The sequence below is a fragment of the Lonchura striata genome, chromosome 3 (genome assembly GCF_046129695.1).
Source record: "Lonchura striata isolate bLonStr1 chromosome 3, bLonStr1.mat, whole genome shotgun sequence".
Taxonomy (NCBI): domain Eukaryota; kingdom Metazoa; phylum Chordata; class Aves; order Passeriformes; family Estrildidae; genus Lonchura; species Lonchura striata.
The window spans coordinates 41,889,707-41,917,172 of NC_134605.1; the positions used below are offsets into that span (position 1 = coordinate 41,889,707).

At 38.6% G+C, this 27,466-nt stretch overlaps 1 long non-coding RNA gene across 1 annotated transcript; it reads right to left on the reverse strand.

The window, feature by feature from the left end:
* Positions 1-16,154: 16,154 nt before the first annotated feature.
* On the reverse strand, positions 16,155-20,471 carry LOC144246001 (uncharacterized). Its single transcript, XR_013339596.1, has 3 exons — positions 20,450-20,471; positions 16,906-16,955; positions 16,155-16,209 (listed from the first exon to the last, which is right to left on the reverse strand). It is a non-coding gene; the product is annotated as an uncharacterized LOC144246001 (long non-coding RNA).
* Between the last annotated feature and the right edge of the window lie 6,995 nt (positions 20,472-27,466).

Consider the following 27,466-nt stretch of genomic DNA (forward strand, 5'->3'; position numbering starts at 1 on the left):
TCAAAATGGTTCCAGTGGGCTACAACATAGGGAATCATTAAACACATTAAACACATTATTTTGGTAAATAAAACTAAGCCACTAAATTTGTCCTTCTGAAAGTAGCTCTTGGAACCAGAAGTACAGGTAGATGAATGTCTAATAACTGAAGTGTGGATTTGCTTCCACTTCAAGTAAAAACCGCTGAAAACATCCTACAAGTGGATCTTGTGAAGTCAGGTGTACACAGATAAACTGCTACCAAGTACAAGAAACGTTGTGAAGTATAGAGGTTCTTATAAAACTGGAATTCTCTCTGGTCCATTGGAATTGTTTACAAACAGCCTTAAAATTGGTAACATCTACACTGAAAATCCACTTGTTTATTAATTTTTATTTAATTAAGATGAGGATTATTCACTGCCCTTACTTGGCAAATTTTTATGTTAGTAGGCCTGAGTGAACACACTTGGATGCAGGAGCTGACTCATCAATGAAGATAAAAGGTGTGACCAAAATATGGAGATGGCCAGCTGGATATCAGCTACTGCATGGTCTTCCTTGGGTTTGCACTAAACAGTGTTATGGCTGGTGGGAGAAATTTGGGATTAACGCTTTTGGAGCACTTTAAAGGACTCAGGCCCATATAAAATCAGATTTTATTAGCCCTGTTATTCACAGAGCAACATCTCAAGTATGATTTTTTTTTTCCTACAGGTAATTTCCAAGCACCTCACAGGCCACACAACTTACTGAACACCATTAGCTGATACCCAGGCTGCAAGTTCATGAGACACAATAGGTCTGTGGCCTGAGGCAGCAACTGAGTTGGTGTGTGGGTCACAGCCTGACAGAAATGGATGCAATCTGCCTCACTCAGGGAAGGAGCTGAACTTTGGCACAACTGCTTTGATGACAGAGTCTATACCCTGGCTTTTACTTGGAGAACAATGTCAGGGCCTGGAAGGGAGAAAAGCTGTGCCAGTATTTGTCTCTGGAGACTGAACCTTGAACAACATGCTGCACTCAAGCCCACCCTTTGTCTTGCCCAAGAAGATCATTTTTGGTTTTCTCCTATTCAGCGCAGAGCAGAACCTCACAGCATGGGACATAACTTTATCTGGAAGTTTTTGAGGCTGCAATCATGATCATGAGGTACCATTTATCAAATGAGTCAACATCCGGAGTTATCACTTGGGCTCTGAGAAAACTTCAGCATTAAAAAGATTTATGCCAGAGAACATATGATTTGGTTTACCATATGCTGTTTTATCTGATAAAGATAAGTGCAGAGCATTTGCCAAAAGAAGAAAAGCAAAGAGGAAAAACAATGCAACAAAACTGTGTTCATTTAGTTCACCTTTAATAAGCTGGCTAAATATCTAGAAGGAATTCCCAGATATATTTATCCCAAGCCCATAAATCCTTTCTCATCACTACAGAGCCTTTGCAGGATTTGCCCAGGGTTCTTAGAGTTCCTTTCCTCCACATACATGTCAACATTTCAAGTACTAAATAGTTTCAAATTCTAAACAATTAACTGAATAATGAAGTAGTCTCCAATCTCATTTGTTCAAGACCTAACTCAGACAAAAAAAAAAAAAAAAAAAGAGTAAAATACAGTGAGACTTATAAACCAAGTGCTATGGGATATCACAGAGAAGATTTCAGAAGATTTGGGAAGAAAAAGGTTAAAAATCAGATTTAGTTCAAGAGAACTTTCTAGAAAGATATAAGTTACGAAACAAACATATATTGCAACTTCATCTAATGAAAAATTATGCCTGTATTACGTGTGTTCTGGTGAAACACAACTGATAGGAGAAGCAAAGCTGTCTTAGGAGAGAAAACATATCCCAGTTTCAGCAGAGTGTTTCCAAACTAAGAACAGCTGAACTGAGACTGCCTGTACAAAGCCAGGACTGTAGCAATTAGTGAGCACTACAGATCATGTCAACATCTAGCAGTAATAATGCTATTCAAAGGTCTTATTTACAATCCCTGCATCCAATATGGTCCAGAGTTCCCTCAACAATGAGAAGAGGTTTTCAAGCAGCCACACTGAAAAGTAAAGTTCTATTGTCATGGATTATTTTCCTTGCTTTTTTGTTTCTAGTCCATTTTCTAGAGTTTTATTTCATTTGATCTCACAGAATATGTCCTTCTAACAAGAATGAGAAATTTTACTTGCTGTCAGTGGCACGCCTACAGTTTACAAGGACATGTGAAAGTCTGACTCTTGAATGTGTTCTGCCAACAAAAAATTAAGGCACTGACATAGATATAATCTGTATGGCATTCCTAAAATTTTCTGTGTGAAATGGTTTTCCCCATTTGCACATCACACAGTATGTGAGACCTAAATTTGTGGTTGTTTTTTCCTAGGAATGCATTCTTTTATAGGGTTTGAACTGATTAACATGTGAAACATATCCACTGACTGATGTTAGCTTTAAGATAATTTGGTAGAATTACTTATTACTGAAATCTTACATTACAATTAGAGATCACAAGATCTCATATAATAAAAAAGGAAAGTACAATGATCCAGTCCTGGTTTATCTCAATGAAGTCAATGAAGTTCAGATTTACTCTGGGTCTAAATTGCCACAATTACTAGGTTTCCAATACTGGGTAACAATTTGAGCTTTTCCATTTTTCTACATTATAATTTACCATCAGAAACTTTTCTGTTACATTTTCTAAGGGATTAGAAGCCATAACATCTCATTAACCTGTATTACTGTTATAATATGAAAATTTGTTTCAATAAATAACTGAATCATCTGTTTTAAAAAGCAAGTAATGGTAATAGAATATCAGAAAAGTGTCCAGGGAGCTATTGCAATGAGTGCAAAGAGAGACAAGAGATATATAAATGTGACTGCCTGAAAAATGGGCAGCAATGAGACAAAGGAATGACACTAAAATACTTCAGAATTCTACAGAAGACAAACTTTATGGTGAATATTTGTAGTAGATAGGGACAGGCGAACGGAAGATTTCGGGATGTGACGGAAAGAAAGACCCCTTCCCCCTCTCACCCTCCAACATGTTATCCATTTACCCCAAAGAATGTAACCACACCTAACCCAGTAGTTTTCCACTCCTGACTAACCCTAGAGACCCTACCAACCCCCCCCTGACGTAGCAGAATCCCCCAAGACTATTTAAACCCATGAGATAAGATAATAAAGGCTTTCGACCGTCCACCACACTGGTGCCTGCGTGTGTCGTTGGCCCGAGTGGCCCAGGGGAGACTGGGCTGCCGTGCTGTTCCTTGAAACCAGGTCGCCTTGCCTTCCCCTGAAGGCAACAATATTCCATTTTTTTAACCCCAGAATTGACTATGAAATTTGGAAAATAGAACAGATGATGAAATTGTGCACAATTGACAACAAAGCAAAAAATTTTACATTTGTCCAAGCAATTTATCAAATTAACAAGTGATCATGTTTTTATACAGATTTGTTTTTCTTCTCACATATTTTTAAATTAGTAATTAGTAATGATGTCTGTGGTGGTTTTAACATAAGCAGGAAATTAAACTCCAAACAAGCCACACCCCTTCCCTGCCCCGCCCAATAGAGGAGGGACAAAAAAGTAGAGACCTGGTCAAAAGAGGAGAGACCATGGGTTGAGGTAACAATTTACTAAAAGCAGAGAGCTGTGGAACAATGCATGCACAATACAAGAGCAGTATAATAGCAAATGTATTTAAAAAAAAAAAAAAAAAAGAGAGAAGGTGTTTTACCCACAAAAAGGTATTCAGCACTAGGAACTAAAGCAATCTGGCAGACATTCCCTGCAGGTTGTGCCTGTGTGGTTTTCCCAGACAAAGGCAATATGGTAACCATTCCCTCACCACAACATGGTATTCAGGAAAGAAGGCAATATGCTGTGTCTCATATTTCCCACACCCAGCCCAAAATAATGAAAAGCAGTGATAAACAAACACCCCAGAAGCTGCATCATCCAAGCAAGGGCTGTAGCACCGCTCTGCCGAACTCAGTCCTGCACAGGTGCTCCTGCTGCTGCTGTGAACTTCCCACACTGCTTCTCTCCAGAACACTCCTGCTCCACTCAGCTGGGCTCTGCTTGGCTCAGCTGGACCCAACTGCACTGGGCTTGTCCCCACCACTACCAGCAGCTTCCCTGCTGGGGCTGTCATTTCAGCACTACATTTGATCATGTTTTGGCCTTTTCAGCACTAAAGGTTTGCAGTCACACTCCAGACAGAACGCGATTGGGGGACCAGCAGGATAGCAGAGCAATCACATCTGCAGGGGCTGATGCTGACACCTTCCCAGAGTGAGGCAAAATGGCCAACTTCCAGTAAAAGTCATCAGGCTTTAGAAAACCACGCTCCCAGAGATAATGTAGGTGGTATGGAATAACAACATGGTCACAGCCATACAGCACTAAACTCTGCCCCTCTCTGTGACCAGGAAAGTATCTCACCTGCATGATAATCAAAAAAAAAAGGAATAATTAAAGCAGCTTGATTCTATAGGATTGTATTTGTTTCTAAATAATATTAATAAAGCCCTCTTCCCATTTTTTGCTTCATGCCCTCTATTGCAGTTGAAGTTTTTCTCTGGGGTTAACTGGTTCCTTCATACACCCAACAGATTTCAAATCAATCAATTCAAGAGATTTCAATGAATCAATCCTTCATACATTCAGATGTAAAATGAATGAAATGACAGTAGCCTAAAGTGCATTGTCCCTGGCACTGCTAGGGACCAAGTAAAATATGTACAGACTTTGTGAAAAAGAAAGTCCCTTTAATCATGTCTCTAAAGTCCCTTTAATCCACTCTCCAATAATCCCTCTGACCATTCTTCTCCTTCCTCAATTGCATTATTAGTAGAAAGTTAGTTAAGAAGAGGGGTCTAGCTCAGCTTCTATACAAAGATATATACGTACAAACATGTCTATCCTTTTGTCCTTTGTTCACTTTTATATAATCCCTGTAAATCCACAAAGGATTAAGGAATTTTCTGTGACCTTTATATCAGCTGTCACTAATTTAACACTAATATAATCCCAAAGCACTAGGAAAAGATTTTTTTTATGGAGGAACTGGATGTGCTTGCCTGGAAGTGGCTCAATGTTGCCACTATTAAGGAGTAATAAGGCTACTGCAATAAAGTTCATGATCACCAGGAAAAGTAAACATATTTTCCTGGAGCAGTAGAATGTATTCATAGTCCAATTTAAGTTACAAACATTTTTTATAACTTCTGAAAATTAATTCCCTGTTAACTTCCCTCTGTGTTGTATTTGTTAGACTAAGGATTTCAGAAACTATAATACCATTAACATCTGAAACGTAGCTGTACATTTACTTTTGACTGTATCATACTCACAATTCACCACAGACAGAGGTTCCCTCAATTTAATCCTGCATTGGATCTGTCTGGGATGGCGTTAATTTTCTCTGTAGCAACCTGTAATGTGCCGTGCTTTGAATTTGTGACTAAAATAGAGATGATATAAGAGGAACATTTGCTGAACAGTTCTTGCAGAACATTAAAGAGTTAGTCTTTCTAACTCTTCACCTCAGTGAGTAAATTTGGGATGCACAAGAAGCTGAGAGGTGATGAAGCTGGAAGAGATGATACTAACTGATGGAAGGGATATTCCATGCCATATAGCATCATGCTCATTAATAAAACAAAGCGGGGGGACTTTGGTATAGTAGCCATTTCTTGTAGACTGGCTGGGCATCAGCCTACTTGGGGAAGGTGATGAATGATTTGCCAATTTGTTTTGTTTTCTTTCTTCTTCCTCTTTCCTTTGCTTATTTAACTACCTATCTCTATATTGTCATGATCTTTCTTAGTTTTGCTCTTCCTAAATTTCTCCTGTCCCACTGGGGAAGGACAGAGGGAGTAAGTATGTGAACTGTGCTTAGTTGTCTAGTTATAGTTAATCTATAGCAGATCATTAAAATGTTCATCCCCTCTGTCTTCAGCTACCAAGAGCTGTGGCTCAGATACCAAAACTCACTCCCTCTGTATTCTATTGTGAGGTACGGGTAAGGACAGCCAAGAGCTGATTTGCTTTTTTTCAGTCTCTCTTCTCCCATTGACTGAAGAAGGAACTTGAAATGTACCTCAGGTGCTGACAATAGTGAAACCAGAGGACAAGTCTTAACTTGGCATGGGCAAACTGTTAGGTATCTACTTCACTACCTGGGCAGGTTTTGGATACCTAGCTTTGGATTGCCTACGCAGAAATCTGCACACAGTAATGCCTTATATGTCTTGATATATGATCTATGTTTCTTGGACAAGAATATGAGTCCAAAGCTCCATGTGTCCCACCTTTCTTGCAGGGTTCATGTAACAAAACTGCCAGGTGAGATCAGGTTAAAATCAAATGCTTGGGGAAAAAAAAAGCCCTTTTCTAACCTAGCATATCTTCTCACCACAAATCCTTCTCTTCAGCTTTGCTCTTCAGTCCAGGACTTTGCATAGCCACAGCCTTTGCAGAAGTTCCCTGAGGCTCTGGGTGGGACCCCTGATGCAGACTGGCCATGCAGATGCCCCAAGTCACCTTGTGAGCTGGCTTCCTGAACTGCGTGCTGTGCCAAGCGCTGGCAGCTAGGACTCCATGTGTCCTCCCTCAGCTCTGTCTTTGCTGTCAGAAAAGAGGCCCATTTGTCCAGTGAATTGTGCCTGAGCTTCTGTCTTCTATGCTAGTCCAAGGCCATGTCATTTTAGGGAAGTACATTATCCTGTACACAGTATGATGTGCGTGAACAAAGGGAACAGCCCATCCATGAGAATCAGACCTGCTCTGCATTTTTTTCTGAGCACAAGTAATAAATTTGACATGTGCGGGAGGCGTTTAACTTCCTCTGCATGTGCAGCCCACATGAGATGGAGACGTTCAAGGGGCTCAGCCAGCACTTCCAGGACCTGTGCAGCTGCACAGTGCTGGGCTGGCTGCACATGGCAATCCACCGCAGCGTGCAGGAATGGCGCTTCCAAACAAGGCATGCAGCAGTCTGGAAACTTGGGACATATCACAGAGAGAATGCCTATTGTCTGCAGATGAAAAGACTGAAAAAACAGTCTGCCCTTCTAAAAAAGATTCAAGGTGAAAAAAAATATGCCCAGGAAATCCTGGATGCTTGGTAGGCATTCCCAAGCTGGCATCTGCGGTAGCACAACTGTCTTGCCTGCACTGCACTGTTGAAATCTTAGAGAAGTTTGTCTACATGAGGCTCAAACACAGGAGTGACTGCAGTGCAAACAGTAATTTGATAAATGTTATGACAGGAACAATAGAAAGAGGTGTCTTGCCAAGCACAGTTCTGAGTTGCAAAGGGAAGTAATGGAAACATGAGGTAAAGTATTATTTTTGGATATTGGAGAGTGCATAGTATGGAATATTTTGGAATTAATTTCTATTTGTTTGGCGGCTTGTTTGATTGGGACAGATAGTATTTGGATTTTGTTTTGTGTTTTTTCTTCTTACCACATTTTTTGTCTTTTTGACATGAAACGTGATGAAAGGAAAATTAGTAGGAAAAATTATTTCCATACTCTCAGAGCTGTGCTTTGCCTCTTACTGTCCCTTTCTTTTGTCTTAAAGCTTTGTGACACACCTGTGTTAAAAACTCAGTGCTGAACATGGTAGATAAAACAGCCTCCTCTGACTGCACAAGAATGTCTCTTAGATATCACTGCTGACTCTTTGGACTGGAAGTGTGCGAATAACAAGAAAATAGGGGACATACTGAACTTAATGGAAAAAAACCTTGGACTACATTGTCTGATAAGTAAAAAAGAAATTATTTTCCCTGGAGGTTGTTGCTGTGCTTCTGATGCTCATCAGTAATGTTTCAGAGGTATAATCTTAAAACTATTCCTATGAGGGGCCCAAATGCAGCTGTAAAGTGAGTTAATAGTGCAGCAGTAAAGATTAATTAGTAATGATAGCTGCAGATCAGTTGCTAAACTTTGAACTCAGGTTCTAAAATGGATCATCATCAAAAGAATTATCTTCCCTGCAAAATAAAAATTGTTGGTAAAGGTAGCTAACATTACACGAACATATCATGCACTTCTAGCCCACTTTTCTCTTTGAAATACCCAGGAAAGTGATACCAATAGCAGCTGTCTGCTTTTTTTTCATATACAGAATATAGTTGAGCCTTTCAGATATTCTTCTTACCAGAGATAATGCTAGTGAATTAAAAAAAAAAAAAAATCCCCTCAGAATTACTATATCTGGCACTGTAGAAGAATTTGTTTTTCACTTAGAACATAGATTGTGACCATATGCAGTGCTGTTCTTTTAACTGTTCCTGCTGTTTTCTTTCCTTTAGACAGTTCCCATAGTGGAGAGCTCCTGGAAATAATTTTGGTGTCAGAAATTCTTTCTGTGTAAAAAATTTGAGACTTCCTGCAGCTGTGGGATATAAGCCAGCAGACAGGAGATTTGGACTTGCTTTCCACCTTTTGCACAGTGCATGGCAGAAGAAAGATCCATAATATCATCAAAGTTTGCTGTGGAGGTTTTCCACAAGAGAAACAAGTCAACAATGAGTGCTAAACACTCGAACAGAAAGAGAAATAAAAGTATCATCTGGTTGTTTGGGACAGGTATGTACGTAGCTTTTTCACACTGATTTTAATGAAGAGGAAATTGTATCAGATGTGGCACCTGGCCCACTTACTCCTCTTTCTGTCATGTCTTTACCCCTTATCCAATACATAGCCTGGACATGTACCACACAAAAGGGCTTCACCAGATTGATAGTAGCACATGAGCATCCCAAGTCCTCATTCCAGAGAGAAGGGAAAACAGTTCCCAGAATGGCTCCTCCCAGAACAAACTCAGGGGAGCCTGTTCTGCTCTGGAGATGGGAAAACATGCCAGTGGAGTCATAATGGGTTATCACTTTTTTTAGCAAGATAGGAAAAAAATATACTAGTTATGAGTGAAATTTGAGCTTTAAGGAAAGTCAAGAAGAGGTTGATGTTAGTTCCAGTGGCAACAGGATTTAGCTCTGTGTCCTTATTGCCAAATTTAAAAAATTTTTTTGGGGAGATTTACTAAAAGTATTACAAACACAGTTGAAGCACTTCAATCAAAATAATCTCTCGTAGGGGTTTCGCAAGTTTCTAAACTATCACTTTAATGGGTGAGAAACTTTTATACCTCTTGGAAAACCCCCATTAGATGCCAAGCAGAAACTGGCAAATCAGCACCATGCTATTCATTTTCATCCGGAAATCTTAGCTGAGGTTGTTAGTAGCTCAGGAGTCCTGTTGCTATGTCCTGAGTCCTATGTCCTGTTGCTTTGCCCATTATAGGTTTCCCTAAGACATATTTTAAGTATCATTTAAAATGCAAATACAAACTGGACAAGACAAGGCCAAAGGTAGTAGTATCCAAGCTGGGAATGTATGGCAAGCAAGTGTATGAGGAGGAGAGATTTTATGATTAAGAGGTGCAAAAGTACACAGGCAAAAGGAAATCAAATCGTTGTTGCCTTTGGCAGGCATTGCAGGTCCATAATGGACTTTTGACTATGTACCTCAGATGTAGGGTTGTGGTTAGGTAAATAAAGACCAAACTTCAGTAGCTGGCTTGATAGGACAGGCAGCTGGACCTTTCCTTTCCTTCAATGAGACCCGCTCCAGCCATACTGTACCACAGTTCATTCTTGCTGCTGCTGTGTCCCATGTCATCTGCCAAATGCTAGGACAAGAAGATGCAAACATAAATATTTTGCCTTTGTCTCCTAACAAATTTACAGTGTTTGGTAAAGGTTAAAATGACTAGCCATATTCTTGTTCTATGTTTCTTGTTGTAGCTTTGTTTTGTGCTAAGAAATATTTTTATCTAGCTTGAAATCAACAAGTGGATTTAAGGGAAGGGAGGAGACAATGACCTAATGTGCCTCATAAGGGACAAACTTCCCATTTCCTCAGGAAGAAGAAAACACAGTGAAAATTAAAAAAAAAAAACAAACAAACCTTTCATTAAAGCACAGATGCTTATCCATTCAGGAGAGAGGCTGCTGGGCCTCAGGAGCACGAGTGAATCACAGTGTTTAATATTTAGCCCTACCCTAATCACTTTCCTAATGCATGCTGTCAGTGCAATGCTTTCTGAATTGAGGTAGTGGCAATCAGACCATTCAGCATCCAAGCACAGAGTACCAGATTGTTCCAGCTGGTAGCTGTCTAACAGCTGCTGCACTTACTCAAAAGCATGTTCTGCTCCTTGCTGGAGCTTAGGTAGTACAGTCAGTAGTGATTTAGTCTGTATAACCAAGAAGGCTTTATTCTGCTGCCCCCATACAGGCTTCTTCATTGGAGATGTGCTGAGGGAGTCATTGGAGATGTGGATCCAAGGGACCCATACAGATCTGGTAAATATGTTACAGAACCTGCAGAGGATTAATGCCTTCCTGGTGAATAGGAGGGGTGCCCTGGGGTATTAAATCCCCACATACAAGCAGCTGTGCGGATGTTGATGAAGTCTAGAAAATTATTCTATTAACTATTGTCAAGTATCTGCCATAGGGTTATGTTAATTATTCAATGTGGGTTCCATTAATTTTAGTGACTGGCCTGTCAGTGAGTGCTCAGACTTTAGTTCATTTACAGAAGCCTGAATAAAGCCAGAACTGAATCCCACCCTCACTGAGCATAGTCCAGAATGGTTTACTCAGCTATTTCTTGATCTTAATCCTGCTGCATTGCAATGGGGACATGTATCTTCTTTCCTTTTTACAGCAAGATCTCAGTTTTACAGTTCTGTACTTTTAATCACTTAGGTATTGATTATTTGTTATAGGTACTGTGTTGGGAAGGATGAATAAATATAATTGCCTGGCAGAAGATTCACAATAGTACAGCCAGGATGAAAACAATCCCCCCTACTGGCTGGACAATACCCTTACCTACAGATAGGTCCAAAAGTCAAATGGACTGTTCTATTTCAACCCCCAAAATATATGGTTCATCCCACACCTGTAACCCTACCCTGAAGCATCAGGTGTCTGTGACCCCATTGGCCCAAGCCTTGTTCCAGCCCACCTTGAAGCCTCCTGATAAGTGGTCTCCAAGGGTCCAGATGCCCTCTTGGAACTTCCCCTCTTTTGGAACTTCCCCGTTCTTGGAACTTCCACCCCCTTGGAACTTCCACCCTCTCCTGGAGCATCCTCTCTACCCCATGTCTCTCCCCTCCCCCATCCCCTCAAGCTTTGCCACGTGCTGCATCTGGCAGCTCCAAGCAAGACCTTTCACCATCCATAATAATCTTGATATCCTAAGAGCAGCCTGAAGAGATCTCTCGTCTCCATTCATCAAAGCCGTCCTGGAGCCCAGCGTTCCCTGCAGTATTGAATATTTGTTTTCACCCTATAATGTCTAAAATCAGAGCTAGCCTTAATTCCAAATGCCATATTCAACCTCTCTATTTGGGAGAAAATTCTACTTGGGAATTTTCATATCTCTAAACAGCCACATCTGCTCTGAGCCTGCGTTCACAGACGGGTTCCAGCCTCCATGCCGGCATGCCACAGGCTGGATTCCTCTGGCCAGGACGTGTACCCAGGCTGTGCGTGCAAGCTCAGCACTTCCCAGCTGAGAGACCGCTGGCTGCCATGACCAAAGCTCTGCTCCATTCCCTCTTGCTGTCTGTGCTATATCCTGACATTTCCTTGTATGTAATTAACTGTCTCAGCTACAGTGCTATCCAGCTGCAGGATTTTTCCTCCATGAGTCATTTACCCCCCTGCCAAAAAGGCTTTCTTTTTCCTTCTTTGTTTGTTTAGCTTTGCTTTGTTTCTGTGTAACAGACAGCCAAACACGTTAGCCTTTCTTTAGGGATTCCCATATTCTGGGCAGCTGTACCATATGCAAATCTTTCTTACAAGGAATTCTCAGGACAAAGCAATCTCGTTTACACACGTTTTTACTTACTGGCTATGAAAGACCAACTTCCCAGCTTCTAGTAGTCTTGATAAGGCCATTGACCATACAACTCGTTTAGAGAGCCTTGCACTCCTCTGCCACAGGCAATTTCTGCACCATTGTTTAAAAATCTCCCTAGCATAGACATTGATAATGCAAACAGTTGGAAATCAAACGCACAGCTTTAGAGAGAAGCATTCAGATGGATGATTCTATTGGCAAAGGTGTGTTAGCAGTCTTGTTTTATTTAGATTTCAGGCTTTGGTTGCCTGGGAGGAACTAATTGTTTCTAAATCCCTGAAAGTGACATGTGTGCATGAACAAAGCAGCCTAAAGTACTTCATTTTATTTTAGGTCTTTGAATGCTAGTAAACACAAGTGAGCAGGCAGACAGGCAGTGACTTGAAGCTTGTGGTGAAAGCAGATCTGAATGATGAGGGATCCATGCCCGTTGCCTCCTCCATGGCATCTTTCACACAGTGCAAAACCCACAGACAAAATTTGTCCCAAATTTGTCCTCTTATTCCAAACTTACAAAATGCACAATTACCTGAAGTAGAATATAGTTCAGGGCAATATATGTGTAGGTGTTGCACTTTACTATGCAAACACTTGGTATAAACCTACACATTACAAGTAACATTTAAAATCAACAGTGGCTTTAGCCATTGTCAGGGATTGGAACACAATTGCAATCCAAGACAAATAGGGAGATTGGAAAAAAAATTACAGTGGACATGACCAAATTTTTGCAGCATTGAGAGGATAGAACTTCAATTGCAAATAGCATTTTTTTTAACCTACAAGCCCAAACATTTTAAAAAGCCACATTGTGTGTCCTTGAATGCCTCTTGCATAGGAATTGGAAACAGCAAAAGGAACTACACAGCAAAATATGGTACAAATCTGAATGTGGAAAAATGCTCTTGTGAATCAGAAATGGGGTAGGTTCAGACACAGACTTCCTTAGTTCTTTCACATGGCTGGAAGTCATGAAACTGTTTTCATGGCCAGTCATTAAGCCTTTCTCTGTGGCTGAAATAATTAAAAGTTTTTAGCTCTGAGCACTTCATATACATAAGAAAACAATATTTTTCAGAGTTGGGATAGGAGTCAATTTTTTTAGGGCCTGATGCAGAGATTCTGAAATCAACAGATACAGTCCCACTTTGAAAGATTAAGCACAATTTATTCCTTGAAGCCAGATTTATTTCCCCCTACAAAACAAAAGATGACATAACAAAGCAGGGAACACAGAGGCTCAATTAGATGATGTAATGCAGCACATAAATAAGCGTATAGCTGGGCATAGTAGCACATTTTATGTTTAAGCAGACTTGACTAGGAAAATATTTAAAATTTTTCTCTGAATTAATATTTTACTATGAAGTACAGATATGCAAAATTGATACATTTCTAATCAAGGTACCTGCTCTTTCCCTGTATCAACATCTGATCTTCTAAATTCAGTGCTTAAAAAATAGTTTCTCTTCTCTATTGCAGGCCACAGTGTACAATCTTTTTGGAAGTATTTTACATGAATTGTGATCTCAGAATCTTTATTGCTAACCCTGGAGCCAGAAAGAGCCCAGAGAGACTTTTGGATTTTGAGATTAATTTTTCAAAGTTTTTAGTCAATTAAGAGACAAACTTCTAGTTGAAATTTGAGCAGATTTTTCATGGAACTTCTTAAAGACAATATATATATCCACAATTAAAGACACTTTTAGACAGAATATTCAAACTGTTCTAAATTCCTGTTTAATAATAACATTATTAAGCTTTCTGAAAGGACTGTTCTGGTCTTTCACCTTTAATATCCATGCAGAAATTTTGTCAATACTTAAATTACAATATTTTTTTGTCAAATGCATATAAAATAGGCTGAAACCTGAAATGCACTTATCCTCCTCTTAATGACACTTTGCTATGTTAGGAAACTACAGAGCAGATTGTAATATTCATAGAACTGTCTCACTAATGTTAGCAGCAGTCCAGAGAGACAGAAAATGGCAAAATGCTCTTATTTGGAATATTGTTAGTATCTTTACAAACCTGGTCATCCAGATTATAGTTATTAGAGCTAAGGTAGTATATGTAAATATTTCCAAAATGGCTAGTAAGTCTCTATTAAGACCTCCCCAGGCTTTTCTTTCAACAAGTTCTAATGTTCAAGTCCAAAATATTTTTTTAAATATTCAAATGCTCTCAGTGAAATCTGATTTTTTTTCATTCCTTACAAGGCCTCATTTACATGGCTTCTCTGCCACAATTGATAATTCTCCATCTTAAAAAATTGCAGAAGTGCTTCTTACTGAGAAAATATTCTGGTGATAGATCTCTTCCTGATTCTTTATTTTTTATTTAAACAACAATAAAGAAAAGGCAGATCACTTTATTTTTTTCCCTGAGCAGATCACTTCTTAATATTCCTAAGGTGAAATCAGTCCTGGTAGGATGGGATATACATCAGGTCTCTACACTTCTTAGTCATGTTTAAGTACTTAGGAACATAAGTGACTCTAAGTTTTTGCACATGCCTTGTGCAGCCCACCAGAATTAAGCAATGGTTAGGGATTGTAGATAATGATCCATATCCTAATTCAGGCAAAAATTCCCAAAGTACATACTTAGGGATTTTTCCATCTCCTGAAATTCATGGTTCCTCTTTAAGTCTGACCCAAGTACATCCCAGTATTTCACACTTCAGACAAGCTCTTTCTTCCACCTGGCTTACAGATTGGCCTGACTCCATCTAAATGTAGTAGGGCATTCACTGCTAGTAAAATTCATTTGGCTAATATCAACCTTGAAAGCTGAAAACCTACTTTAACATGAATAGAATTGAAATTCCTCACAGCTGATCTAATCACTCAGCTTAGCAGCACAGACTCTATAACCAATGTAGAATATATCACTGGAGAATTTCCACTGGGTTGCCCACTTTTCAAATCACCTTTTGTGTGGTCCAGTAAAGGTGTCAATTCTGACCAAGTTTTAAAAAGTGAAAATGAACTAATATGGGCTTGACCTAAGCATAAACAGAAATACTTCTAACAAACAAACTTCAGGAGTGCACCAAAAATATATCATGGGGATAAGCTTCAGTGGAAAACCAGAGCATAAACATACACACTAGAGAAAGAAAAGAGTTTAAAAAAATTAAATATGTTGAATACTTACCAGCTGAGCCCTGCTACAGGAGTAAAGGCCAAATGCTTTTGGAGCAATAGGCTAAGGCTAAAATCCATTTTGTTGTTCCTACTGTTATAGTCATGATTGATTAGGGGTTTTTTTTTTTACCAAATCTCCTTACACACATAAAAGAAATTGTTTGACTCCTTTATTAAATTGCATATTTATAGTGAAATAGATTGATCTACAGACTCATACAGATGCAGAGATGATGAACCATACATTTTTGTTTGCTTGTTTTTCAAGTTTTTCAAAACTTGCCTGGATTGTTTTGTTGTTGCCTTTTATGACTGAGTGAGATTGTATTTTTCCAATTAGTTAATAAGTTTTACTGTAAAAGAGAAAGACAGTGTCATTGCAGTAATCAAGACAGGAGGACAAAAACTGTAAAATCTTGTTTCTATATAACTCAAATAGAGAGGAACATTTTTTAGTCATGTCAGCTTAAATTTCATGTCAGCTTGTATTTTTAACTATATTCCAATGATAACTTAATCACTATTTGAAGTTTATTTAAGCTGTTTTGTTTTGGTTTTCAGCTTCACCATGCAGCTAAAGCAGAAGGATATTGAGGGCACTATTTTATTGCCTCTGCCCTCTTCTATACTTTTAAGTTCACTGCCTTTAAGTATCAAGCAGTAATATTGTCTTGGTGTGAGGTATGCAAACATATTAGCCAGTAGTAATTACGAGTAGCAATGGACTCATCTGGGCATTTGTGACCACCTGACTCAAAGCTAGAGGTTCCCTGGAGTTAGCTCACAGCATGAAACCAAAGCAAGATGTGAGTTCAACCCCAGTGGGCCTTCAGAGAAATAACACCTCTGTTTGAAAGGTAAAGACAAACAAAAACATGGAAGAAGGACCAACAGATCTGCCATTTTGGGGCAGGACACATTGCTGCATCTGTTCCAAGGATGGCAGACAGGAGGCTCTGGTTCTTGGATGTCCTGTAGTCTGAAATCTCATTGGCAGCAGCAGGTCATGGGGAGAACCAGTTCATTGCTTCTGGAGCACATCTGCTGGTTTCACTTGATTCATAGGCACCAGGTTCACACACTCCAGGATGACTCTGCCGCAAGAACCACTACATGGATAATGAGAGAGATCAGGAGATTCCCATGAAAAGAACACACAGCTGAGATCACCTCAGGCACTAAAGCCAGTCTGAGTTCATTTGCTAGGACTTTCATTTACACATTGGAAACTCCAGTAGATATAATCAGCAGGGAATAAAGTGATTTTATAAAACAATAGTCCCACTCTTCTTCACTCACTGAAGGTGTACAGACAAGGATAACAACAGAACTAGGCATTCTTCTAATCTTGCCCTATAGGGACTTATATGGTAGAGAGAAGAGCTGGACTGAGGTTTGGTTCCAGCACTAAACATTTTCTGAGGTATCTTCAGGAATTGATACAGTTCTGAAAAGATACTCTCTACCTAGTTAATGTTTCCTTCTGTTCCTTAACAAGCTTAACTATCTGGCCAGAGAACATCCATTCACCATCATCACCCACCCAACTTTCACCTGATTCTGCCTTTGCTTTATTTAGTTTTTTTTCTTTTATACCCACCATTGCTCTAGCTGACATTTGATATACTAAGATACAGTAAATAAACTCTAGTCCAGTCCTCCAGGGGATAAAAACTGGAATGACTAAACAAAAAATAATTTTGAAACAACAGATTTGTAAATCATCATGTGGGTTATGCATTTCTACCCTTTCCTGAGCCTGCTGTTTCCATTACAGGACCTTTCCAAAGAAGATTATTTCTTACCTTCTCCTGACAGAATGGGACTTGATGGCCACTGGAACCTCCAAGGACCACTGCATGGCAAAAAAAAAAAAAAAAAAAAAAAAAAAAAAAAAAAAAAAAGCAAAACAATCATGAACAAAAGAGAAGAAAGTGTCTATCAGACAGAAGAATTCAGTTATTTTATCACTATTGCATAAATTTAATCACATTCAACCAAATTTTCTCATTTGAGTTTTCCTTGCCAAGGAAGCTTTTGTAGATCATATTGACCCAGACAAAACAATTACAGAATTGTCTGAACTATAAATATTCCTCTCTCTTTCTTTAACCTTGGCTACATTTCTTTTTCCTTGACTTAAGTAAAACTATTTCATTCTGAAAGGTTCAAGGGGAGTGAATCAAAAAATTAGTAAATAAAACAAATATAAGATAGATAAATAACAGAACCCCACTGTGGTTTATCTAACTCTCACTAGCCATGAGAAAAGAGTTCTGGGGTCTCACAAAGGTTATAGCACTCATATAGATTTCCAAAGATTATGACATTTGAGACTACAGACTTAAGATGAATTAATAAATAGCATTGTACAATCCCCTCACAGTATGATAGTTTTGTGTGTTTATGAAGCAACTTGGGAGGTTAATGAGTTGAAGTGCATACTGCAGATTCTCCACATATTTTATTCTGCTTGAGACATTATGACAATGAAAAAAAAACTCTTATCATGTCCTGATAAATAGTAGCAGAGAGTTTTAAAGGAAGAAAATGCATTGCTCCAATATCCCTCAGAAATCCAGACATGCCACTCTTTTTTACCCAGTGCTGAAGACTGTTTAAGTTAAAAGACATACCTTCAGATGGTAGCTATTCCTCCTCTTTCCACAGAGTTTTTGAAACAATTATGCACTGCTTGCTCCAGCTGTCAGTTGTCAGGATGTCTTTTTGCCAAAAACTCTCAATCTATCTAGCTATACAAATCTCACTGTTCTTGGAAGTAAGTCTGATATTATGATCAAGCTCTCCAAGAGCTGACTTCTGCACTAGTGCACAAGAGGATAGCTCAGGTCACACACACTGGAGTCAGCAAGGTAATTTTTCATAAACAAAGGAGACTTAGACTAAAGAGTGTGGTAAATCAGACTAAGGAACTCTGGCAAAGAGAAACATTTTCCTGTCTGCATAGTAGAGAGTGTAGCTGAAACTTGGTTTGTGACCTCAAAAGTCACAAAAGAAAATTTTTTTCTACCATATGTGTTGCTGATGCCTTTTTAAAAACCAAATTAACCCATGTAGAATGTAGAACAATTTCAATAGTTGCATACTAATTTCAATAGTTACATATCACAGAATAGGCTACTCTAAAAAAAAAAAAAAAAGAAACTGGATTTATCAGAACAAGAAATAGGTAGTGTCTGAAAGAAATAATCAAGCTGAAATATACAAGATGGAGAGCAACTACTAAAGAATGTGTTATGGGACTAACAGTAACCAGCTGAATGTTTTTTATACAGATGCAAAAAAACACCAGACAAACAAACCCAAACAAAGCATGTCTGCATATTCAAATAAGAATCTAGCCTGCAAAATAAATGAAGTTGTCCTGCTTTCTGCTGCACTGTGCAGACACTGCTTAATGGAGGGCTATGTAAAGGGTAGGGCTCTGTATTTCAAGAAAGATAAGAACTAACTGGAGACAGTTGAAACACTGATCAACTGTCTGGAAAATTTGAGTTAAAAGGAAAGATTAAACAAACTAAGATTGGCAGAAAACAGGGGAAGACATAAAAGTTCTAAATTGCTACTCAGAGTTTATTTTAGAAAAAGTCTTTTACCTAATGGTAAATATCTATGAGACAATCAGAGTTAGTTTTGTCTTGTATATGACAACACCTATTTTCCTACTCAAACATGGATTACAAATGACCACTTAATTCTTGTCCATTACTCAAGTATGATTTATATGCCTATACAATAATGAGAAAATCTATTTAATGTTTCATCTTAATTGTAATTTCTTCTGTCCCTTTGTTTCTTTCCCAATGTCTGAACTTCAATCCCTATTATATTCATTTCAATAATATAAAATTGCACTAATTATATTTGCCATTTTCTATGATAATATGGACACATCCTGTCATGTCAAGTTCGTGAATGTGTGAAACACCTGCAAAGTCATCCATTGACCAGGAAAAGACAATCATGTATGGTCATGCATCAATGTATTTTGCAAACATGCAAAGTTAATTCTACATTCAATTCAAACTAGTTCTACTTAAAAGAAAACAAAAATCAATGCACCACATTTGGTTTTGGGTATTTAATAAAATACAATGTTTCCTGGTTACTATTATCCACTTATATTTAAATATCAAATAACAGGTATTCAATGACACTTTTCACACGAGTTTCCCTGTTACCCAATTCTTTAGTTCCTACAACCCCAATCCCACCTCCGCCTCCAGAGCTTTTTGGTTACAGGGTCATAATCTGAGGCCAGCCTATTTATCAGCTGGTCCTCATATTAAGCACTTTTCTTGCCACATAGAAACTATAAATGTTGCTGAAACACCTTCTTATACCATAAGTATTACTGATAGGCAGGACCATCTCATTGAAATTAGGCATGGCAGAACTGTCCCGAGCCACAAGTTTATAGAATCATATATTTAATGTGTATTGCTTTAATTGTATAAAAACCTATGTCTACAAAGTTAACTTTTTGCACTCATCTGAACACAGTGAAACCACTGATCTGCACCTGCTCCTGGTTGCTGTGGAATCCTTAGTTCATAAACAAACTTTTCACAACCCTTTCAACAGGTGTGATAGAATACAGAATGGTTCCTCCTTCCATGCAAACAGAACAGCAGGGCTGAGGTTCAATTTCTGAGAGTGTACCAGTAAGAGTAGAGGTGACTATCATGAAAATGGGGAAATTAATTTTATTTAAAAAAACAAAAAACCAAACCAACAACTTATGTTTCTCCATTACAGAATTCTTGAAATAAAAAGATTAAGCCTCCACCAGCACAGCCTGGGTCAATATCATAAGTTCTCTGAGAAAACCAAAGGTCATTTCCAGTGGGATGCCAGCAAAGATGAAGCTACATTGCAACACAGCATGTCCTATTTAATTCCCTAGTGAAGAAGCAGCAGAAATTAATGCAGTGGGATGGCTGTTGTCCTGCTGGAAGTCAAAACTATGTATTGAAAGAACACAGCAGAGAAAAGAGCTCTTATGAACAGATACAAACTCTGGCTCCAATTCCTGTGTGGGATTACACATTTGATTTTCTGATTTCTGAAAAAGTGAGCATGAATGCAACTGTAACTTGTCTGTATAGCTGGCAAAAACCTTTCACACAGTCTTTGCATCTCTGAACCACCTGCTATGGCAGGCCTGCCCCTAAGCTTCACTAAAACACCACCAAACCTGGTATGAACCACAAATAACCTCAAGTTTTACAAAAGAGTCAGCCCTGCCAAGTGTTTCAGACCAGAGAAGTTCAGAATAACATTTGAGTTCATCTGAATAATAATTTTCTAGGGCCCTGTGTGACCTACCTCCTTCCCTCCCTTGTTTCTTCCTCGGGGTTTAGCTGGAGGGAGGCTGGGCTGTTGCACCCTTTAAAATCACCACACTGTCAGAAAGACAGTAGTCAAAGATTTGGACCACAAGCATTAGGAATACAAGCTAATAATGAATTTAGTAGTATGGGACTCAGCTTTTAAAGTCTCATTTTTCTGAATAAATCTAGCCTAACAGATTTTGAGGAGAGTAGCATTAAAAAAACCTATCATTTCTATCTACCAGTAAAAATGAAAATAATATACTGTACACACAGTCATTTGTTATGGGATTTAAAACACTGATAGTAGTCCCATTATCATAGTCCTGGCATCAGTAAACATTTGTTTTGTATTAGAAAGAATCCAAAGAAGCTAATGCCAATATACATTCAGAAAGAACAACCACCTCAAAGAATTCTTGTAGGCAAAATTGCTCTTTTTTTTTTTACAAGCTTCAGGATTAGAATATCTGAATATCTGTAGCTCTTTTAGAATATCTGTAGAATATCTGTAGCTCTGCCTTGTGAGTGAGAACACATGCCATCCTTCCCGCAGAGCTTCTCTGTTTTTCAAGAACTCATCACTTTATGCTTGTACAGAACAGAGCTGTTTAACTGTGGCAATAGGTGGTCTAATGAAATATTACCGAACCGTTTCTCCAAGGGCTCCTTTGTTCTCAGGATCACAGTGTTTACTTTGGACCTTTTTTCTGGAATTGCTCCTTGGTGCCTGATTGATTTGATGAATCACTGGGCCGCCACCGCCCCTTGACCCTGCTCAAGAACAGGAATGTTTCTCCAAGGCTGGCAGCTCGTGCTCACTCCAGGCGCTGCTCCAGGTCTCCGAGGAGGAGCAACTCTTTCACCACACATAGTCTCCTTGGAAGAGTCCTGTTGACATCACCAGAATTGGCTTCCCTTGCACACTGGTGGTAGGAGATACAATTCAAGGAGATGTGAAAGGCACAGGAGGATGGGGGAAAGAATGGCCTTCTTCCAGTCACAGGTCAAATGTATTTTTTCTTCACCAGAGCCAGAAACAGATCACTTCAAAGTGACACTAGGGATTTGAGGCTGTTGGCCTGAGTGCAGCTGGGATTCCAGCTGAGCTGCTGTTGTTTGTTTAGGAACAATTGTTCTCAGTCAGGAACTTCAGAAAACAGCATATGTTTGGAGAGGCAGGAAGATGCTACCACTGCTGTGAAGTACCGAGTGTCCTCATGTCCCCACTCTGACTGCAGTGAGAGCTGAGAGCTCTCAGCACTTTGTTGACAGTGGTCATCACCTCATGATTAGGTCCATGGACAATTAAGGCTTTCAGATATTCCCACACAGAAGTGATGAAGAGTTGCAAACATGAGTTTCTGATTCTCACTACTGTTATGAAGTGTGACTACTGAAACTTTTATTTCCACTTTGAGTTTTTATCCATATGTGTACTCCTCTACTGGTATGCACGCAAAATATGGGGTTGCAATTTGAAATTGTTGGCCTGCAGGATCTTCTGGGGACATTCCTTCTTCTTCTTTGTCCACCTGCTGTGATGCCAAGCTGTAAGGGGTAGGGTAGTTCATGTATAATAGCACAGTTTCTTCTCAGCAATCATGTTCTCCCAGGATAATCATTGGTATTATAGTCAATAGATGCAATAGTAAAAGTGTTAGCATTTTTAGTAACAATGCTAATAAGTTATTTGTTCCCTGAAAGTTCTTTAATCAGATTTAGTTTGTAGACAGAAATCAAATGAGATTCCTTCTTTGGGATAAGCTGTTCCACACTGGGATTGCTCGATTGAAACAATTTTAAGACAAAATTAATTCTTGCTTAATAAAAGCACCTTTTTACTAAGAAAGACTTCAGAAACTGCAAGAACTCTTTAAGGAGATCTAGTCATCATCTGTACTCATGTCCTTATCTAATTATCCATGTGGAGACTAGAATAACTGCTAAGATTTTTTTACAGAGACCAGAGGCTTTGTTAAGTTCAGTAATAGAAAGGAAATCAACATTATGTACTTTTGCTTCTTTACCTTATGTCTGTGCTGGTTCAGAAAAAAACTCAGAGAATTGAGTAGAATCACAGCAGCAAAGGACATCCAGATCTTGAATGATGCAATCCTTCTGTTCTGCTTCTGATCAGATTTGGGGCATTTTTTAACAAGCATGTTAAAAACCAGGACACTTGAAAATACTACAGTGGAAAACAAGAAAGGTGGTTTTGGCCTATAAACTGTTACTTATGAGATTAAATTGATACTGGATTGCATGGGAGGACGTGATATAGGAAAAAAATAGGTCTTCAAATATGTAAAAGGTTGCCACAGAGTTTGGCAGTGAAGTATTGCTTGTGTTCACTGTGGATAGGACAAGAAGTAATTGATTCAAAGAGCAGCTAGAAATACTTCATGAATTAGGGAAATTCTTCTGTCTGTAGCTGTGGTTAAGCGTAATATTTAGGGCTGTTGTGAAATTCCTTCTCTGAAGAACAGACCAAGAAAATTATCTGTCAGGAATGGGTTAGATAGAGGCTGCCCTGTCTTGAGGAAGAAGCATGGATCTGGCCCATGGATCTTTCCTATTCTACAGCAATGATTCGATATAATATAAAATTATTTTTCATTGAACTAGAAAAAGCAGACCCTTGAATGACATGATTTTTTTCTCCCTAAATATTTTCCTACCTTTTCCCCTGAATGTATACCTTTTTCTTTTATCCATATTACCATAGACAATGTCAGTGTCCAATGCCATGAATGAAGATAATTAGTCTAAAAGATCTTACCTGCTAGAGGACAAACTATACTCATTCCTCTCAGCTTTTCAAATACTGCCTAAGACTTCCCATTAGATACTAATGTGAAAGAGTAAAATCTGACATTTTGGAAAATTCTGTTCCTCCATGACCTTCTGTGGCAATCTGGGGAAACTCCTTTGACCTGCCTCTTACACAATTCTCCATCTGCCCTTCTCTCCTCTCATGGCTTCCACACAGGCTTCAACATGTGTACCTTTAGTCTATCTTGGGCACTTAACAGATGTTCCAGGACAGCAAAATGCATCTCAAACTGTGCTTGTGCAGTACCTAGCAAGGCTTGACTAGTGCTAATACAAAACAAAGAAATTAAAACTTGGTTTTGTTTCTTTGCTTTAGTTCCACATGAATAGACCACTCATGAGGGTTCTGAGGTATTTCCAGGGACACATGCAACTCCATAGGCACTGGAATTCATGACTGGCTTCCAATCACTCTTTTAGCTGAATATTCATTCCTCAGGAGCTTTATAAGACATCAAAGAGAAAGAGATTAGAGATCTGCTAATTATGAGGAAAGATTTCAGTCTTTTTGTAACTTACTAGTAAAAAAGAGAGAATCCACATGGAAGAGAAATCTTAATCAATCCTATTGGCACAAAAATCATATGTACTTTATAATCTTCAAAATGTCTGTCAAATTCAGCTCTGTCAAGTCAATTAAAAAACTTTCCAATGAGCTTAAAATTTCTGCTAGTAAGTCTTTTACTAGCAGATGATAGACAGATGGAGAGCATAGTTGTGCCAGCTTCATTTCTTTGGGAAACTAGGATTTGTAAGAACCCTACTCCAGTTGCCAGTTAATTTTTCACAGCAAGATCGATACAAAGCACGTTCTGTATCCTTAATAGTTTACTTCTTTTGCATGTGTTTATTTTGTTTCTGTTTTAAACTTTTCTTATTTCAACTACTCTCAAAACAAATTATTTTCAGTCAGAAAAATAAAGAGATGGAAGTCCTTGCAAAGATGCATCATCACAATTCTCTCTGAGTGTCTAATTTTCGGATGGAAAGCAGGTATCTTGGGACCACTCAGGTAGTTCTGTTAGTGGTTAAAGCCAGTTCCATTTCTAGACATCTACTGGTCTAAGCAGGATTGTACTGACTTCCTGCATCTGTCTAATAGAGTAGTCAGGACCCTGTCTTCTTCCAAGATCTGTGTGATTTGATAGTCTGCATGTGGTACTAAATACAGGTTAAATAGAAGATAACTGTACAGCCTTACACATATCACTGTCTTAAACTCAGATTTAAGTTCACCACTGATTACAGATTTTCCTGCTCAGTCTAATTTGCTGTTGAAGCTTTGCCATTAACAATGAAGTGCCTGAATCTAGTGCTTCTAGCAGTCTGTGTGCAAGCTCCTTTATTTTTCCATAATTTTCTATAGGGTCATTGAGTGGCTGAAGTGGGAATGGACTGCTGGAAAATGTCTAGCCCAACCCCCCTGCTCCAAGCAGAGCCAGCTGGAACAGTTACTCAAAACTGATTTTTGGTTTAGTGATGAGATTTCTTATATCCAAGCAATGGCCTATATATCCCAGCAGCATTACTAAATTTTTAGGAAATTACTTGTATCTATTTCAATATTGTTAATAACGCTAAAATTAGCAATGTCAGGTGAATGCAGCTGCTAGGATCCAGAATCACAAGCATTTGTGTTTTTTCCTATCTGATCAGAGATTTTTGCTTAAGTTCAGAAATAAGTCATTAATGAGTTATTCTATTCAAATACCTTAATGCAGGGATGTGAGTCAAACACAAGGTCAACTTGGATGAAGTCACTCCATTGAACACAGGCAGTGAATCCTCCTGAATCTATATAGTCAAACAAACACTTGCTCTTGTCTGCCTGGATAAAATTAAGTGCACCTTGAAAAGAATGATTTTATTTATATCCCACTAGGAGTTTGTAAGATAAATTTTCTCACTTAAAGGCTGTATCAGAAAAATATGGAATAATTATGATTTTATATTCACTTTTGAGTAGATCACAACTGGAATGGTGTTTTCTCTCTGCATCCAAAAGAATTGTTTTTTTAAGTCTTCTTTTGGCTTGGACTTGAGCTTTTCAGCTTTACTTCTGCTATCTTATACATCTAAATTAAAAAACAAAAAAAATCATTCCAAGAAAAGACTGTTTTCCTATGCTAACTGAAAAGAATTAAAAGACTGTATAAAAAAATAAGCTGGGTGTAAATATCTACTCAGATGGTTAAATGCCATTTCTGGCTGGGTTTGGTAGTTAGTTTTCTTGCCTTTCCCCCTTTCCTCCCACTCTCCTCACTCCCCACTTCCCCGCCCTTTATTTACCATAAAATCTTTTGTGTCAAACATCTGGAAATAAATTTTTACTTACAGCTATATCTGCAAATGGGGCATTGTGCTACACAGACGAAATGGAATGGCCAATCCCTTATGACCAGCATTCCTTTGGGAAACTTGATTTAACAGTTGCCCTCAGCTCAATGTTAACAATCTCAAATAATTGCTGTTTTCATCTTTAAGAGCCCTCAGCATTTCCTAGCTATGAAGATGGATCAGTCACCTTCATATGCTTCTGATAGTATTAAGAAAACAGAAAAAGAGAAAAATCTCCTTAGCAAAAGGAATATAAGTGAAGATTGCCATCTCTCTGAACTCACTCGGAGGAAGATAACGTCTATTTTTTATGCATACATCAAACTCTTCATCCTGCTTTTGCACAAGTGAAGCAAGAATTTGGCTTTCTGATTTTATAGTTATTTTATAAAAATTGCACAGCAACAAAGAAAGCCTAGCAGCTGCCTGCTGATGCACACAGCACTGCAGCTCCCAGGGTATCCTGCCAGGCATCTTAGGTGGTTCAGATACTGGCTGATAGTCTCTGAAGACTACACCATACATTTCTGCAAGTACTGAGTATGACCTGGGCAGAGTATTTTTATTCCTCTGCCCACCTCTTTTGTGTGGTTTGTCAGTTGCTATAAAATTTTATGCAATTTTATTGCTGCTGGTTTTCCTGTACTCAATTCCTCTAAGCCACATCTGGAATGTTACATGTCTGCATCTGACAGATTTCTGCTGGCTTTTCAACAGCTTCAGCAAAGTGACATTGGCATAAATACTGTAAAAACGTGGAAGTCCCTTTGCAGAACAAATCATCACAATATGTCTCTATCTGCCACTGAGTCTGAAATGTTAGTACTGATATTTTTTGTCTATGACTATTTTGAGTCAGGAGCTATGCTGTTGTTAACAGGAATTGTGCAATAAGTACATTTTTCATTGTAAATTGCATGCTAAGCCCTGTGCACATGAGCATTTACTTTGAATGTGTTTAAATACAGTTTTGTCTATTTGCACAGACATAGTGACAAGTGCTTTTTGACTGACTCACAGGGTGAGTAAAGTGAATAAAGGTAGTATCCTTGACTCAGTAATCAACAGAAAACCTATATTAATAGACTTTATTAATTGAGCTTCCTAAGGTTTTGTGTCTCACAGTTAAACCACACAAATTCAGATGCACTCCCCCTACTCCTCACCATGCATAGTCTTAGTCTCACCAGAAGGGTTGGACTTTTCCCTTCCTCCATGGCAGCATCTCTGGCACTCATCAAGGTCCGTAACACTTTCTGAAAACATCTCTCTCTGACAGTTAAACAATTCTCTTTATAGTACACAAAATGTGTTTCATTTAGTAGGAAAATAAGGAAAATTATTTTTTTGCAATGTATGCCCTGAAGTGAAATATCATCAATAGAAATAGAATGAAAAAGAACTTTAGGTAGATAAGGTAGCAAATATATTTGCATTCACAGTTCTGTATTAGACAAATTTTACAAAAAATCCCCTTGGCTTAATATACTTCAGGAAATTAAACTGAATAAAATTTAGAAATCCCTAAAAGCTCCTATCAGGAGCTGCTGTTTGATGCTGTTGGATCTGGCAAGTAGCAGTAGCAATTCCTACCATCAGCCTTTTTGTCTTAATTTTTCTTTTTTCCCCTTCTCAGGACCTGACAGCCTGTAATGCTGACTGACTCCCACCACCTTGGCACTGCTATGCACTTCTGAAATTTGTGGCAGGTAAAAATGGGAGGATTTTCTATCTTTCCTATTGGTTACCCTAAGAGAAATGGTACAACTTCTCATGCAATAGTGATGTCACAGACATAAATCTGTGTCACAGCCCCAGATGATGAGATAGAAAATTATGG